The sequence below is a fragment of the Rhyacophila brunnea genome, unplaced genomic scaffold (assembly GCF_057557595.1).
Source record: "Rhyacophila brunnea isolate RB1 unplaced genomic scaffold, BYU_Rbru_1.0 scaffold_41, whole genome shotgun sequence".
Taxonomy (NCBI): Eukaryota; Metazoa; Arthropoda; class Insecta; order Trichoptera; family Rhyacophilidae; genus Rhyacophila; species Rhyacophila brunnea.
This window is the reverse complement of record NW_028233078.1, coordinates 1,025,327-1,043,988: the sequence shown is the minus strand read 5'-3', so window position 1 is coordinate 1,043,988 and position 18,662 is coordinate 1,025,327.

The window sequence follows — 18,662 nt, the reverse complement described above, 5'->3', positions numbered from 1 at the left end:
TACTTGAACTAATAATTCATGAGTGAAGAAAATGCTTCGAGGAAGATTTTTTAGATAATATGATGAATAGAAGTATCATCGAAATCAGTGTACTGAGCAATATAAATTGTTTTTTGTATAATCAATGAAAAGATAAACATTAAATTATCCTATAAATAAAATCAATTAAATATATGAAGCAAAAAAAAATTAGTGCCTGATATTCAAAAAAAAATTCAGAGTCGATTCAATAACCAGAATTCAATTTCATCTGGGCGAAAATAAAAATTATTATAACAACATTTAATCTAAAAAGTGCGAAATATATTTGATCAAGACCAAAAAAATGTCTAAATGATACAAACTAGCTATAATGATTTAAATAAGTCTATAAAATGAGACAAAAATAAATAAAATGAGACGCATCATAATTCAATGATTTAAAAAATAAAAAGGTATATAAAGCTCTTAGGCTTACATTTTTATTTGTTTAAAACGACTTATTATATGAACATCACATATTAACAACCTAATAATTACATTTTTTGCGCAATTTCTATAGATATTAATAAGCTGTTGGGATTACTACAAATATAACATGTCAATATAAAATAAATTTTTCATTAAAATATGAGCAAATTTACATCACGATGGTAAATTAAATATTAGCCACCCAATATGGTCACAAATTTTTCATCTTTTACTTAAAATCGATTCTACATCACATATATATTTTTTATATTTGAAATGTCTACAAGTAGAGCCTTAAATGTCATCGTCTAAAGCACAAATAAATTTTTTTGAAGGTAGCACCGATCAAAGATTTCATTTTCGCTTGTAAAATTATATGAAATCATCCATTAATCAAAAATAAAAGATTTCTTCATGGTATGGATTCTTAATAAACATACTGTTGAAGAGATAATATATTTATTAACGAACTGTAAAAACACATGATTATATATTTAAAAATTATTGAATAGATAACTATATAAGATATTAGACGGCCAGAAAAAATAGAAGATTCTTACAGATTAAAAACATCACAAATATGATGTATGTGTCAAAGCACTAAACTTTCTATTTTATATATATAGTTACCGATGCGTAAAAAAAACAAGCTATGCGAAAAAAAAACCTGAACAGAAACAAAAAGAGAGTTGGACGGCATGATAAAATATATAAAACAGCCTAAAAAATTATAGAAGACTAAGAAAATTATAGTTTTACATAATTTATTTGTCAGGATCGTTATAATATGCGATATCTACCACAAAAGCTTGCATATATAATGATTTTGTTTAAAAAAAATAAAATGGTTATTACATTGATTAAAAATATCAACCTGAGAACACGTTTTATTGCATGTAAAATATAATTTAAAAACTATTATACACTGCTTAATAACATAGTTTTATGATTTATATCATTAAAAAAATGCATTTCAGATTCTTTGTCTCAAAGTAAAGAAACAAGGTTGTATATATAATATAAAACGAGCTAACGAGAATAACAGAATAAAAAATGTAAACTGATAACAAAGAACGTGTGAGATTATTATTTTCGTATGCAAAAAAACTTTCTTACATTATTAGCTAAGTATTAAAGAGTTTTTCAACATTGTACGTGTTTTCAAAGAAATGACCCATAAACTGCCTATAAAAAAATGAAAACATTCTGGTTTACAAATAATAAACGACAAAAGTATGATAGAAAAATATTATATAATGTTGAAGTCACAAAATATCATAAGTTTATTATTAAAGAGTCAATACAGTCAACGGAATCTAAGTAATACAAAAAAATATGACTAAAGAAAACAAAAGAATAAAGAAACCTTCAAAGAATATATGTATTCGTAAGATGATATAATGGAAACCAGCACCAATGGAATTTTTTGCAACACCATCTAAACATCTGTGTTAATGTAGTTAATCAGTAACAACTAATTAACACATGTATCTGATGTATATTCACGGTTCTAATTGTGTGCATTGATTTCAGAATATCTTAACACCTTAAATTGTTCATAGAAAAAAATTTCGGTATCCAGTACGCGTATTTTTTTTAAAGGCGGTTAACTTTTTTTATATAGGTTTTTCAGCTCAATTCAATTTATATACATGCAAAATACATTCTAAATATTAAAAAAAATATATATACACAAATGAAAAACGAAAGAAAAATATAAATTCGGGAAATTATATATTTTATTGCCCTTTAAAGTGTTCTTTATGCATAACAATCAACATTTTCTTTTAAAAAACATAAAGTTAATATCAAAATTTCATAATATTGATATATCAAATAAGATAATAATAAAGTTTTCACTTAATTTAGCCCATAATATATTTATTTGCGTTTTAATCATATACATATATTTTGCTTTCACTTAATACACAGAATATAAAAAGCATTTGCAAAAGATGTATATGGAAGATTTATAAATATATTTTCTTGAAATTATAAATAAATTCTTTATCAAACTCTTGCTATCTTACAATTACATCATTCAGAAAACAATCATGTTAAAATAAAAATATACTAAATCGTATAATAAGTGATGATATCCTGTCAAACGAACCATATACAAAAAAAGCATGAAAATAAAAATTAAATTGACAATATCTAATCTATTGAATGGTTATTTGGCTATGAATGTAAAGAGAATGCAATTTATAATGCTAAAATATTCACTTATATTTTCTTATATAGACATTAAAGGTGAAAAAAAATTGATAAAAACAACTTATTTATATACTTTTTATAAATAAATAATTCCAGTAAGAATATAATTGGCATTTTTAAATTTGAATCTTGTCAAAACCATACTCATTCAGTTCTTAATATAAACTCCACAATTTATTTGCCGTTAAAAAATAAAAATAATAGAATTTTATATAAATTTGGTTTATAAAGCTATATATATTATTATTAATTTTTTTTATATTAATATTTGTATCCGATTATAAAGATAAAGCTCTTTATTTGGAACTTTAAAATATATTTTGGAGGTAAAATTCCGAACTTATGAAATATAAATATTCTATTTGCTTTGAGCCTTACTTTTTTAATGTCATATATGAGAAATTTGATGTATGACGTATCAACCAGTTTTTAAATTTACATGATGTAATATAAACTAAATTAATTGAATATATTTGGCTATAATTCTTTTATAAAAAATTCAATGCACCAGTTCTATATGATTCCGAACTTACATTTTTTATATATGTTTAGAACAAGAGGGGTCAATATTTTCACTTAAAATTCCATATAAGTAACCAATTCAACACAAGGTTATAGTATAAGAATAAAACCAATATAATTATATTTATGTATAGGGCTAATTTTCTGGTTTTAATTTTACTTTTGTTATTCAGCACAAATTGCTTTATTACCAATGTTCACAACGTATTTTTAATTTCGGATATATGTAATCTTCAAAGTTTTCTTCGATGCGTCTCCTGATTTCGAGAAATATCAATTCAAGGGCCTTATACATGTCCATATTTTTATATATTTTTTCAACCTGGTTCGTGTATTCGATTTACTTCAGGTAAGACCCCAAATAAATCGGTTTTTTTATATAATATCATAATTTAAATCTATATTTATTCTATTTAAAAACCCTTAAAGAAAATTACAAGTTTTGGATTTTATGTGTATCTTTCATATTATAAAAATGACAAGAGATCACATAGGGTCACGCCAGAATGAGACGAGCTGGTGTATTAAGAGGCGAATAAAGATGACCGAGAATGGGAAAATGTGGAAATGAAGCTAGTTGAGATATTCGAAAAGTTGGAGGTATTTTTCTCGATAGAAGAAGACACCAAGTGGTTCAAACTGCGGATATTGGAACATGATGGGAACATTTAGTAGTGCTTACGCTGTGTAAAAATTAGTTCTTATGAAACAAACGTGTCGATGAATTCTGAAGAATTGATGGAAAGTTTAAAGAGAAAAATGATCAAACAAAAGTGAGATAAGGAGAATATAATCAAAAAGATGAAGTATCTCAAGAAACGAGATGATATTAGAAAGGAGCTAGCTGAGTTGAAAGCGAAAATTAATGAAACAGCCATGATGGGAAAACAAGGTGAAGTAAGAGAAGAGGATATAAAAAGAAAATTACAATGGGGTAGTATGTTACGACAGTGAAAGAGAGGGGCATAAAGCATTTAATAGCTTGAATAAAAATAAAATAAAGACCTAAAGTATCCGACCATTGGATAAAGAAATACTTCTCTATATTGAAAAATGATCGATGTAATTTTTAAATTATTAATATATATTAAAAGTATGCATGATAATATTAAAAGAAAAAATAGAATATAAATAAATTTCTGCACAATATAAAAATTTGAATTTTGATAGAGTCTCTAATAAAAAGTAATCCTAAAAGTAACGAGAATACTACTGGTGTCAGAGGAAAAATTTCAAAATATCTAGAAAAATAAGAGCGAAGAGAAATAATTAAAAGAGCAGATACAAATTGGCACATCCTGTAAGATTTTTAGAAATTATAAATGGAGAAGTGCATTTGGATTCAAATGTGATAAAATCAAATGAATTAATGATTATAATAACTTTCAATTGATTAATATGCGATATATTCACAGAACTACGAATGGTGCCGATTAGATCATGGCAATAGACCCACAAGAATAAATTATTAGTTTAGAAATAAATGTAAATGATAAATTTAAAACAGGATTTGTGGTAAAAGGGAAAGTAATTATTTTAAATAGTATAGTTATGGAGTTTAAGAACGCCATAATGATTATTCAAAGGATCATGAAAAAATTTGGAGGTGATTTAATTAATAAAGGCACTATTTTGTATTTGAATGATATACTTATCTTCGACAATATTAGAAGATCACATGATCTTTTAGTGGGTAAAAAACCAGAAAAAACATTCTTTAAATAAATATAAATAAGAATCCATTTGCAAAGCAAGAAGAAAAGTTATTAGGCGTAGAAATTATGGCAATAGAAGAAATAGAAATGCAATTTTAGAATGTGGAAAACTAATGGCAAGTAGAGATTATAGAAATTTTTTCGGTATGATTGCATGGTTGAGAAGATATATAAAGGAATTAAGTTAAATAATTTCGGCTTATACAAACAGTTTAAGATTAAAAAAAGAGGAAGATTGGAAATGGACTATGAAGATGGAAAAGGAATATGAAAATTATAAGAAAAAGACGTACATTTTGAATAAGCCCGCGCTCTCGAATTAATAAAATGTTCATATTAAATACGATGCTTCAAAATAGGGTTAGGAGCAATATTGTATAAAGATGATGACTTGAAAATCAGGACAATAATAAAGTATGGTTTTAAAAACTATTACAGATACGGCATCGCGATATGAAATTATCGACAAGAAATGATCGCTGTTTTTTTTGTGGGTAAAATATAGTTGTGAATTGAGAAGAAGAGAATTTACTGTAGAATTGGCCGTAAAGCATTACAATTATGGAGGATAAACGTTATTTTAAGAAATGATCAAATTTAAAGATGTATTAGAAAAAATGAAATATAATGTACGATGAAATATATGAAAGAAAATGGCAATGCGTATGAACTTAGTAGGAAATTTTGTGCCTAAGAAATAAAAAAAGAAAATTATTTGACATGCATATAAAGAAAAAGATGATGATCGTTAAAAGTTTGTAATGTTAAAATGGCAAAAATTTCGAATATTCTAGATAGAGATGTATTATGTGATGAGAAACACGTTTATTCGGGATATCGAAGTGCGGAGTGTGTTTATTATGATTTATAACAGTAATTTTATTGGCCAGGAATTAAAAAGACAATAGATTATGGGGGTAAAAAATGTGAGATATGTCGAACAAAAAATAAGCCACCACCTGAATATATTGATTCATATTAGCTATTTGATAAGATCGCTCTATATATAATGGGAGTAAGAGAAGAAAATGTTTATTCTTTAATCGGAATATAATGCTTTACCGGGTACATCCTAACAGCTGTATTAGAAGAAAAACAGAGAAAATATTGTGAAAACGCAGAAAATTAGACTAAAAATGTATTTTTACCGAAAGAAATTATAAGTGGCAATGGTAAATAATTCGTGAACGGAGATGTAAAAATGGAATAGAAAAAACTGTTAGCAAGAAAATCATAGAAGTAGTGGTAGAGTGGAAAGGTGAATAGTTACTTTTAGAGAATGTATTGCAAAATTAAGTTGTATAAGAACTGAAAAGAATATAAAGGAATATACAATAATAATTTTCATAGAAGTATAAAACAGATACCCCAGAAAGCACTTGAAAATTGTTATGATTTGAATTAATGTAAAACAATAAGGGTAAGAAAAAAAATAAGATAAAAAAGAAGGAATTTATTGGGTAAATTTAGTACAAGTCTCTCAGAAAGAAAATATTTATAAAGCATTAACGAGAGGATTTCTATGAATAGATAAAGTTTTGTTTGTATAAAAAAATCGGGACATGTTAATAAAATTAAATGATGCAGAAGGATTGTAAAAAAATGAATATGAATGCATGATAATTGTTTCGATCTAAGTGGTTAAGTGGATGATTTTAACCTTTCAAAAAATTATAATGACACGTGATCACATTTTATTTAAGAAAAAATATGTGTTTGTTTTATAGAAATATATATATAAACTCATGTTACCAAAATATCAGTAATTTTATCAGTAAATTTTACTTTAATCATAATTTTATCTTAATTTTTCTATTGAAACATTAACATATTTAGCTCAAGCATGTTTTTTTTTTGCTGCTAAGTTTGCTTTCTAAATTCTATATAGAATTTTCATTTCGTAGCTTTAATATACTTGAGATGCATCAAGAAATATTTGTCCATAGGTAATTTGTTCAAAATCAAGGTAGCATTTGTACAAAATTGGGCAAACTAAGAATGTTTCAGGATTTAAATTGTGCTATAATTAAGGATGTAAAGAATATATTTCTTGGACAATTAAATCCTTTAATTTTTTTTATCTATAAGCATACAGCTTATATAACAATTTTTTATTTCAAAATCTGTGAACCTATCACGGAGTTCCTAAATGGATAGGTAAATAAAACATCAATTTTCCATATGATTCATACACAATATTCTGCTCATTAAATAGCTCTTAAACGGATAAATTTCAACGGTTATGAAATATTACATTTTTATATCGCCAACTTCATTCGAGAGTTTGTGTTTCTCCACAGGCTATATATATAATTGTGAACTTTATATGAAAGTATTCATATCGTTTTGATGTGACATAAAATCACAATAAATTGCAAATTTCGTTGAAAATTATAATTATTGACTCAAAATTCATTTTCTACAAAATTTGGATAAACGTTCTCAAAAAATTATATTCCTACTAAAACCTGCCCTTTGATAACTAACACAATTTAACATAATTGACAAGATTCAAGGTTTTTTTCGTTTTAAAACTGCAATATCTTGCATCATCGACGATGTCTTGTTGCACTCACCCGAATATAGTTTATAAGTTATAAAAATTGATGTGAAATATTGCCTATAATTGTAGTTTCAAGAAGAAAATTCGATTTTTGACGTCAAATATCTGAAAATATATGAATCTAGCAGTTTAACATTTTTTATATTACCTATAAACCCACATATTTGCCAAAAGAAGGTGCCCCATCTGTATATAAATTAACAACTTGCAGTATAATATTTTAATTTTATACTATTTAAAAAAATTTTATAAATTTGAGTTCTATTGTATCGTGGGTAGCGTTTCAACACACAAGTAAGTACTTGCGCGATTGACTCCTCTTTAATAAACTGAATAAAATGAAAAATTTTATTCAGATTCAGAAATATCAGTAAAGCCGTCTAAAACAGAAAAGAATGTATTTTTCACATGCAATTATCGCTGTCGTTTTTTACATATCTAGCTAATTCTTGATGTCTATAACCTGAGGTTTTTCTTGAGCGTAATCATGATAAATACAATTTCTTAAGCCAAAAAGATTAATAACTCGAACGTCTCTCTCTTTACAAATAAAAAATTAATAAATGACTTTTTTTTGTGAGCATGTAAGCCACTTTATGTTTATAAAAGCTATAAAATATGAAAGATACATTTTTTCTGTTCATAATTCTGTCATAAATTATGCTACCTTAACTATAACTATATTGAAGTTAATTTTGATAGCTCGCTTTTTATTTCAAATTACCTAGGGTCAGGTAAATACCGGGAAGATGATAGCACTAAACATTTACACGTGTTTATAGAACAGAAACCCAAATTAAAAGAAGTTTGTAATTTTAAACAATCAAAAAATAGTATTGGAGCAACAGTCTTGTAAAATTACATTTTTTAGTTTCTTAGCAGCCACATAATCACTGAAATCATGGTTTATTGAAAATATATATTTCAACTTATTGTTTAATACATCAAAAACTTTACTTTAAATAAAAAATAGCATATTTTTAAAAAAGTTTTTGATTAGAGATTTACTGTATTTAGATGATGGCTTTAAAATATAAATAAAAATAGGGGTATAGACGTTGAGACACACACTAGATAGTTTATTGTAAGATTATATGAACGTTTAAATATGATTGATTGTATAAATGCACGTTTTTATAGTTATGGCTTAAAACATAGTCGCAGAAGATTTTTATTTACTTAAAGTCACTAATTATTTGTAATTATGTACATTTACGAGCTTATTAGCTTTTATAATCCCCAGAACGTTGTTATAAACATCATTAGCCCTTTGTAATTAAATAAGTATATTATCTGATTTGTAAATGTATTTATATCGCACACAAGGCTGATTACGCTGCCTTAGGCTATAGGAAGAACGATTGAATTTATCTGATGAAATTAGCGTCTGCTCTATTAACATTAAACTTTTAACAAGATAATATTCTTTCGTATGTATTTTTTAATTTATGTATTTATATTAAATATTTATCGGCGTACAGCTTTTGATTGGTATTATAGGTAATTTTCTATTTCTCATTCTTGAAAAAAATATATATTTTGAATTTCAAATTGAACACGCAGGGGTGATTTTTACATCTTTTTCTAACTGTTGTGGTTTATAGTACCTTCATCACAATGTGTTTAATAATATAAAACAAAAATACTCTTAAAAAATAAAAATATTTGAAAATACCTTTTTTATATATCATTAGGTCTTGAAAATATATTTAAATGTGATTTTTTATATTTTAATTTTGTTTGAAAGCTTTTTTTTCTTGTTTTCTTAATTTTAATACGGCATAAAAAAGCATGAATAAATCCTCTTTCATAGGAAGCATGTAAAAGTATTTATTTATATAATACAAAAATTTGTAACTTTAAATCGTAAAAATATACCTATCAATAATTATACAAAAACTTATACCTGTAAGGTATCGATTAGAATGCAGCATATAATATCCCTAGTAAAGACAGTTAAAGAGGCAAAATTTAAGTACAAAGAACTCTCTGAGTTTGTAACTATTCATTCCTCTAGTACTGTATATATTATTCTAAAGGTTTTTATCATAGATACTTGAGATATTATGCATTTATAATTTTTTTCTTTTAACAAGTGGTCATAAGACAAGTGTATGCGGTATTTCGTTTACAAAAATAGTATTTAAATCATGTTCATCAGCCATTCTATCTGTTTTTTTTCCTTAGGATTCAGTTGTCTTATGTATTTTTCAAAGTGATTTTTATTTATTTGTTGTTGATAATTCGATTGTCTTTTGAAATTTTATAAGATAATATTTAAAGACAATCACTATTTATTATATTTAAAATGAACTTTTTAGTATATGGGTATGATACTGAACACCTTGCTTAGATGTATTGTTATATAATCTTGTTTATATATTTATTTATGCATTAAAGAATCCACATAATCCATAAAGAAGTTCTTAGGTATATTTTTTTTGTTTATACTTCTTTCTTTTTATGCAACATTATAAGAACTCATGAAATAATTTCTTTCTCATATATCTATAGTTCGTCTTCGTTCATGACCCATAGAATAAATATTTAAATTGATTCTTACACCGTTTCAGATCTATAAATGGCTGAAAAATTGTTTTTAAATCATTTTTAATTGACAAACTATATGTCTTTTTGCATTCCCTTGTTATATAGTAAGATTGTATCACACTGTTTACATTGAACTTAATTAACACATTTAAAGCCTAAGATAGAAAAAATTTCCCAAATTTTAAATGAAAACATAATGTGACTTGTTTTTTCATATAAATAGTCTGTATTTTTTTCCTATTACCTCAATTTTTTATCTAAAAGAATATTAAATGACATCTTCAAATTAAAATTTTTTTTTGTTGTGATAAACTGTTTCATAGAAGTAATTCTTGTTTTGCTTCTTTTGTCTGTTCAAATACGTAAAACTCATTTGAACAATTTATTTGTTCTATTCAGCGGGCATTTTGATGAAATTATTGAATTTCAAGAATATTTTTATATAGTAATTTTTTCAATTTAACATTTAAATTATCTGAAAATTGTTTGTTTTGCTATTTTGTTGATTTTTCTCAATCATAATTTGAATCATGTTCATCATTTTTTTTCATAATTAAAACGATAACCTGTTTCAGAGAGCAAACATGTATATACTGGTGCTAATATGACAAAGTCTAATAAAGCATGAATTAAATTATTGGCATGCACATAGTTTTTAATTGTATTCATGTTTAATTTTAAAATTTTTGTATTATTGAGTTGAATTATAGAATACTGTTCTATTTATATTTTATTATTATTTAAAACATCGCATAAACCTTTATAATATTTATAAAGCAAATGAAATCACAAACGCATTTTATTCCAGTTCAAGTCCGTTTATTCCAATAATATCTATTAAAATATCATGTCTTTAAAATAATTATCAATGTAACTACATAATTAATATCATATTGGAGTTTTAGAATTAAATTTATCGTTTGTAGTATTTTCTAATACGTTATAGAATCCTGAAATTCTGGGTCTTTAATCTTTGTAAAAATTTTTAAGAAATTTTAATATCGAAAACGTATATATTTTTTCGCCATGAGTAGTTTTTTAAAAATACAGTATGAAGTGTGTTTTACATTATCATAAAATACCATTGTTGAAGTATAATTATCATATTTTTTGTCTGATGTTATCCGGTAAGAATGAATCAATATTGGAGAAGCTAGAAATATCTTATACAATAAACATGTAACTGAAAGTTACTCTCTAGTAATTTTTGCAGTTCTTTATCGGATTTTATCATATTACCAAATAAAAAAAACCTTGGCAAACCCTTTTAATGATGATATATGATACAATTGCATTTTAAGGGATAACGATTTAAAAAAATAGACTTGATACAAAAAATATAGCTTTGTTTTATAAATTTTTTTTCGGTTCTATATTTATCAAAAGGCTGTCTTGCCAACAATGAAGTGCCAGGAATCATATAAAAGGAAATATAATGATATAATCTGATTATCAACTGTATTTTATTCTATCTTTTACATATTGATAATTTATGAAAATATATTCAGAAGTTCTTCGTTTCATTTAAGAACTGTCTGGCTTTATAAAATTATAAGAAAAACAAAATTGACTTCATCTCGTATTTGAATATTCTTTTCCGATATGAAAATCTCTAATACAGCTTTTTTATTTTTTCTAAAAAACCAATTGAACTAGTTTAAGTGTATAACAAAAATTAACTTCTTATGTATATTGAAATCCAAAAAAACATAATTTTTTTATTGTATTGTATTTGATTTCCACGTAATGCTTCTATTCTAATGAAAGAAAATATCCAGTAAAATCATAAAATGAAAAACAAAAATAAACACTTGAACAATACATTTTTTTGCTCAAAACCATGTCTATGAAGAATTTAATTGTATTTGAATTTTCAATACGTAAAATTTATCTTCAACACGAAAATAATAAGCTATTTATATATTTACGCATTAATTACTTAATGATAAGTCCCTATCATAGATGGGAGTTTGATAAACGCCAGATAATCATAAAATTCTTTATTACATTTTTAATAATAATATCTGTATGTTTATATCGACCTTTTATTAGTTGAAGCAAGTTCATAGATAAGCCATTTGTATATTTTATTAAAACTATATAAATATTTTTATTTAAGATAAAATAAACAAAGTTTTTAAATTTTAGTTTAATAAATAAATCTTAAATGGTATATAATGAAATTTCACTCAGATTTAAATTCATTGTATTTTATAAGAAGATATAGTGATTTTATTCAGTATTGTAATGTTATATTTTCTTCTTCAGGCTTTACTGATTGATTTCTCATGGTCACATCATATTTATGCTTTTGTCTATATCACCGCTTTTTTCATTTTTTCGATACGTCTTCTCTTTTTAACTCGCTTACAGAAAGATTTTTATAATTTCAAATCAAAGGAATATTTAAAAATATGAAAGGTCATAAAATAGTTTATAATTAATATAAAATATATACCCTTTTAAATATAAAAAATATGTATCAATAATCTAATCAATATAGAAAATGATTATTGAGAAAATAATATATATTTGCGAATTAACCCTCACTAATATGCAAATGAAAAAAATAGTGGCTTATGTAAAACCAATTATGCTGTTGTTACATAAAAACACAATTCGTATATTTAGAATCGGGAATGCCAACGCAAGATTATGCACGAACAATAGTATTAAAAAAAAACACTGAAATATTTAGATTTAGCATAGAAGATGTATTGAGAAAGAATTTAAAGACGATCTACTTGAAATAGTATTAAGAAAACTGTAATATAGATCAATCGAATGTTTTACGCGTGCAAAAATGAAAAATTACCATAAAAATTAGCCCTACAATAATGAAATAATATTTATTTAATATAAAATATCGCGTAAGAAAATCCTGTTTACTTTGCTAAAAATAGTTTGAGATTCAGTAAAAAAAGAATCTCTATATTGAAATTGGGTCTTCTATAAGTTCTCTTCTCTGCAAATTATGAAGGTTAAAGTAAATTTAATGTCCATAATGAAGCAGTTAAATTTTCAAAATTTATAGATATATAGTTTTGCATCGTATTAGAATAAAACATAAGGCTTTTTTTTATTCCTTTTGATTTAAAGATAAAGAGATGTAAAGAAAAATTTCACTTATATGCACATAAATGAAAATGATAAATTTTTTTAATATTTTGTATAGTATTTATCAAGATAAAACTCTTTAAACATATTTATCAAAAATTAGAATAGATAGCACAAACTATATTTATATTGAAAAGTTTTAAATTAAACCGAAATGAAATAGAAAAGACACTATAATGCTTCAATATTCCTGCAAATCGGTGTATGCAGCAAGCAGAATATAAAGGTAAGTATTTTAAAAGATTTTTTTTTTTAGAAGAATGGCTTTGCTTGATGGCATATACGGCTTATTTACAGCCAAAAAAGAACGTTAAATATAAAAGTATTTACGTATACTTCCTGACAAAATATTTTTGAATTTTATATTAGCAAATATTAAGCTGGAAACCAGCGTTTTAAAGCACATTATACTAACTAACATAATATTTAAAATAATATTGTTTATTCAATAGTGCATTCAGGATGTATAAATGCATATTATTACAAGATAACTATGCTCTTATGACTCTAAAATCATAAAATTATAGTCTTAAATATCCCAAAATATTTCTTTATGTTTTTAATTCTAGATAACCGTGAAATTTGAATATCATTTGAGCTAAAATTTTATAAATAAAAATATTTTTTTTCTAGTTTTGAACTGTAACTATATTTACGAAGCTTTTTGTCTTTGAAGTATAAGGCACATATATAGATAAAAATAGTATAATTCAACCTTAAAAATTTGCAAAAAATTCTTATTGGAAGATTCTAGAAGGATAAATCGTTTTTATTATCGAATAAACAATTAAAAATGTGATATTTTTTATTGGCATTATAATAGTAATTAATGCACTGCAGAAATATAAAATCAAATTTTTTAAATAAAAATTGTTTACTTTTTAGATAAGCGCTTTTATAACCCTCTAAACTTTATTTCCTTTTCTGTCACGTATTTTGTTGCTTTCTTAAAATTCATATTGGGGATCTATAAACATCCTGACATAGTTAAAAAAAAATACATACAATTTATGGGATCATTCTGACGATCTTTGTATGAATTTTTTTAAAGACAAAAAAAAAGTTATCAAAAAAAAAGGTTTTATCATAATTTAAAACTTGTTTATTCATGAACGGATGGATCTTTTAATGGCAAAAAGCATAAATATCAAGTTTTAAAATGGCTATAATCATCAAAAAAATAATAAAAGTAAATTTTTTAATTTACACAGTGGTAATGCATGATTAAAATTATAACTATAAACCGTGAATATAGTGCCAAACCAATGATGAATGATTTGAATACATAATATCATCTGCAGAATGAACAATAACCATTTAAAAAATATTTTTAAACACCCTTAGAATTAAAAACTGAAATAACTTTATGCTTTCGCATTAATAATTCAATATATTTAAAAAGAAAGTTAATAAATATGATTTATCAAATAAGTATTAGAAATTACAAATTTTCATGTGGTACAAAGAAATATATCATACGAATTTATATTGATATTGCAACAAAGCTTTTTTTTACACCAAAAAAGCCACAAACGCATTCTTTTTAAACTTTATAGGCGAATTAATCGTTATAAAAAAATTGACTTATGCCACGGGGAATGATTTTAAAAGCTTTCAATGTATATAATACAAAAATTTATTTCTTGCTCTTTTTTATACACTTTTTTTATAATAAAAAAATATAACGCCGCTTAATATTTGATAATATAATCCTGATACTTAAATTAATTTAAATTTTATCTTTATTTGTAGAAAAGATTTAGCATCAAGCTGCTAAGATTATAGTGACAATTAAACCATTGGAATTCAAGATTCTACGTCTAAAACTATTTCTTGGTTGTTTTTGTACAAACCTAAAAACCATAAATATTCCATTGTAATGTAGACAGACAATTTTTCATCACTATAATGATATGCTGTAAACATCCCGTTATCATAAAGAAATATTTTTTTCACATTTTAACTAAAATAATCATCTTAAATAATCAAGTATTAATTTTTTAAATTAAATGAGATAACGCAATATCGAAAAGCAGGCAAATATTTTACAATATTTTATAAAAAGAAATTGTATATCTTCTTATTCGCGTTAATTATGGTTTATTTAATAGTTAAATATGTAAATTCCATAGATATTTAAATACTTGGATTAATAAAATGTATGAATTCTGCGATAGTGCATCGACTATAAAAAAAGCTGGGAATTTCACATAATGAAAGAAATTTTCATAATTTATATTCCTTATATGATTGCACAAAAGATTCAAAACCATAATATAAATAATGCGCAAATTAATATACGATTTAGATGTGTAAGATATGCTATGTAAATATTCAAGAAGGATTAAAAAATTGTGGGAAATATTTAGCAATAAACTATAATTATCTACATACAACCAGCATGCCATTTAAATCTTTAAATCTTAATGTACTCATAATTTGTTTCATACCAAAAAACCTAAATTTTACTATTATATAAAGGTTAATAAAATATGGAAAAGATCAAATATGCAAAAAAAATGCACCTTTCTCTTAATTTCTCTGCATAAACTATATAGAAAATAAAGAAAAATTTGGATGAGAAAAAGCGGTTTTTAATCCCTATGTTTCAGTTTAAGAAAATTAATATTATTTTTAATAAAATTAAATTCCGGCATATATAAAAAATAATTTTTATTTGATCTTAATCGAAGCAATGATTACCTTTGATTTATTAGAGTCGCAATAAGAACTAAAATTTACCTATAAAAAAATTATTAAAAGTACACAATCTTAAATTTGTAATTTATTTTCAAAAAAAATAAATTTTTAAATATTTTGTGATTGGAATGATTTTTTTTGCCTTGAAAGCATACAAATACTCAACTTTATGGTTAGTACGAATTTAATTTTTCTAGAATAGATGATTTTGAACATAATTTATTGTTGCATTTAAAAACTTCGGATTATAAGTATTTTTACACTGTAGCTTTCATTTATTAAATTAGAAAAATAATGATTGTTTTAGTACTGAATTTTAAAATTGACCCATCACTTTAAGATGGTTTTTTATATTACTAATGCCAATGAATCGTATTCATAAAGTTTAATGCCTTAAGCATACAAAAAAGTCGTGATTTTAGTGACACTACGTTTTATTATAACAACAGAATATATGGATTATACAACGAACTTAATTATGTATTCTTCAAAAATTTAGGTAAATCAAAAATGCGTAGTTTGCCAAAATTTATAAATCTTTTGTGGCAGAATATATCATTTAGTTTTATTATCTGATAGTCATGAATAGTGCAACTGTAGTTTTAAATAAATAATTTTCTTTGATCATTAAATATATGCTGTAAAAATTAATGCATAAAATATTTAAATATACTACACCTTAAAAACAAATGAGACAACATAATTATTGTGTGGCATAAGAAATAAATTATTAAAAAATTTAGGAAATGATTTAAAAGAAAACCACCAGATTTTATGGGAATGAAAGCAATATATTTTTCAAAGTGTATCTCTAAAATTTTGATCATATAATTGTTTAATTTTCTACTTGCACAAATAAATTACTTTAAAACAAAGACTATTAAAATTTTTAATTTTTATACTCATTGAATATAACTGATGATCTATTTTTTTTGTCAAATCTATAATATTTAGAGTTATTGTATATAAAATTTTACTTACAAATTCACTGCTTTTTTTAAAAAAAAATTGTGATTATCTTTTACAAATCCATTATTATAATTCATTTATTAAAAAAACTATTATGTGACTTTTAAAAAATAATTAAAACATAATTCTTATAATTATTTTTTATAAAGGGGTTTTGATCTATCTTAAAATCCAATAACTTTTTATGACTTGTAATTTTTTGAATTTACTAATCTTTAAGATGTATAAAAACTAAATTAGATTGAAGCATTTCATATTCTAAATTAGAAAAAATTATGAAAATATTCCAAAAGTTCGTAAGCACATTTCTTTGGATTTTTTTTGTTGTTTAAAGTAAGTACTATTGTGAATAAAGTTTATTTATTTTCATAAAATGTTTGAATCCGGGAATAAAAACCAGAAAATATCTGTATGTTTATTTGCAACTGCCATCAATATTTATTATTTTTCTAATATAAATATTATAAAAAACATTTAAGTAGTGATTCGATGATGAAATATATGTTTTAATATTTCTTTTAAAATAAGATTCTGGCCACATATTTATTGATTTTAAATTTATAATTGGTGTAATATTCCCGCAATCTTTATATAAACTGGGATCACTTATATACAAAGCAAAACATTGTTCATTAGAAAGCTACATAATTCACGAACATAATCGAATGTACAATTAATTTTTAAAACCCGTGTTGTCAATATTGCAGACCATGAATGCTTTTTTTAGCTATCAGCGGTTTGTAATAAATATCAAGGAAAAATTAATTACGAAATGGTTTTCATGACCAGATAAGAAAAAATCATTTACTTTTGGAATATATTTGTAATAAAGACTACCTTGAAATCGATCCGTGACATAGATAAAAAAATTTAACCAGAAATATCTCTGTTATGCTTTTATTGAAAAAGTATATAAAGTTTAGAATAAATGAAAATATGTTTTTTCAGCATATTCGCCTAATTAATCTTGTTTATAAATAAAATTATTATATCAATCATTTTTTTGGCAAAATAATGTATTTCGTTTAAAAGTATATGCATTGCAAGAATCAATATAGAGTCTTAAAATTTTTTGTTTATTAAGCTTTTTTTATAGGTAAAAAAGATTTTAAATTATAAAAGTGAAACAGAAAATTTGAAACGGCGCCTAAATTAGCCAAAAAATATACTTTTATTATAAAACAAAAACATAACTACTTTTTTGACTTAAAAAATAAATTAAATTTGATTTAAAGTCACGGAATACATATATTCTTTTACTTTTGTTACAGCCTTAATTGCAATAGTTTTTTTTTACATGTTACAATTGGGGCAATTTCATATTGAAGGATATAATTGCTATATTGATTACATATATCCAAACTTTTTTATGATATCTAAAAGTTGATTGTTTAAAGAATTTGAAAGTGTCTTTTGATGAATTTAGTAGAATTGGATGTTTCGGTTGGTGAGCAGAATAATAAATATATTTTTATGATTAAACCAAAATAATAGAAATATAAATGCAGATATTATAGTTATTCATGGTTTAATTGTTTTAAATAATTTGTCACATTAGAACAGCTTTCCAGGTCATTTAGAAGCAATATTATCTATTTGTGCATGCCTACAGACTCGAGAATCATTGCTTTACCCATAAATTGTCTATATATCTAATTTACTTTGATTTATGAGAAAGCTTGAATTTATTCCAATAAATAGAAACATTCTATCTTTATTAAATTTCATGAATAATCTATAATACCTGCATTCTTTTTAACAATACTATCTATTTTTACTACCAACAATAGTGACTTTAGAATGTTGCGTTTCCCCCCATATATGCAAATTATTTATTTATAATTTATGTTTCTTTTTAT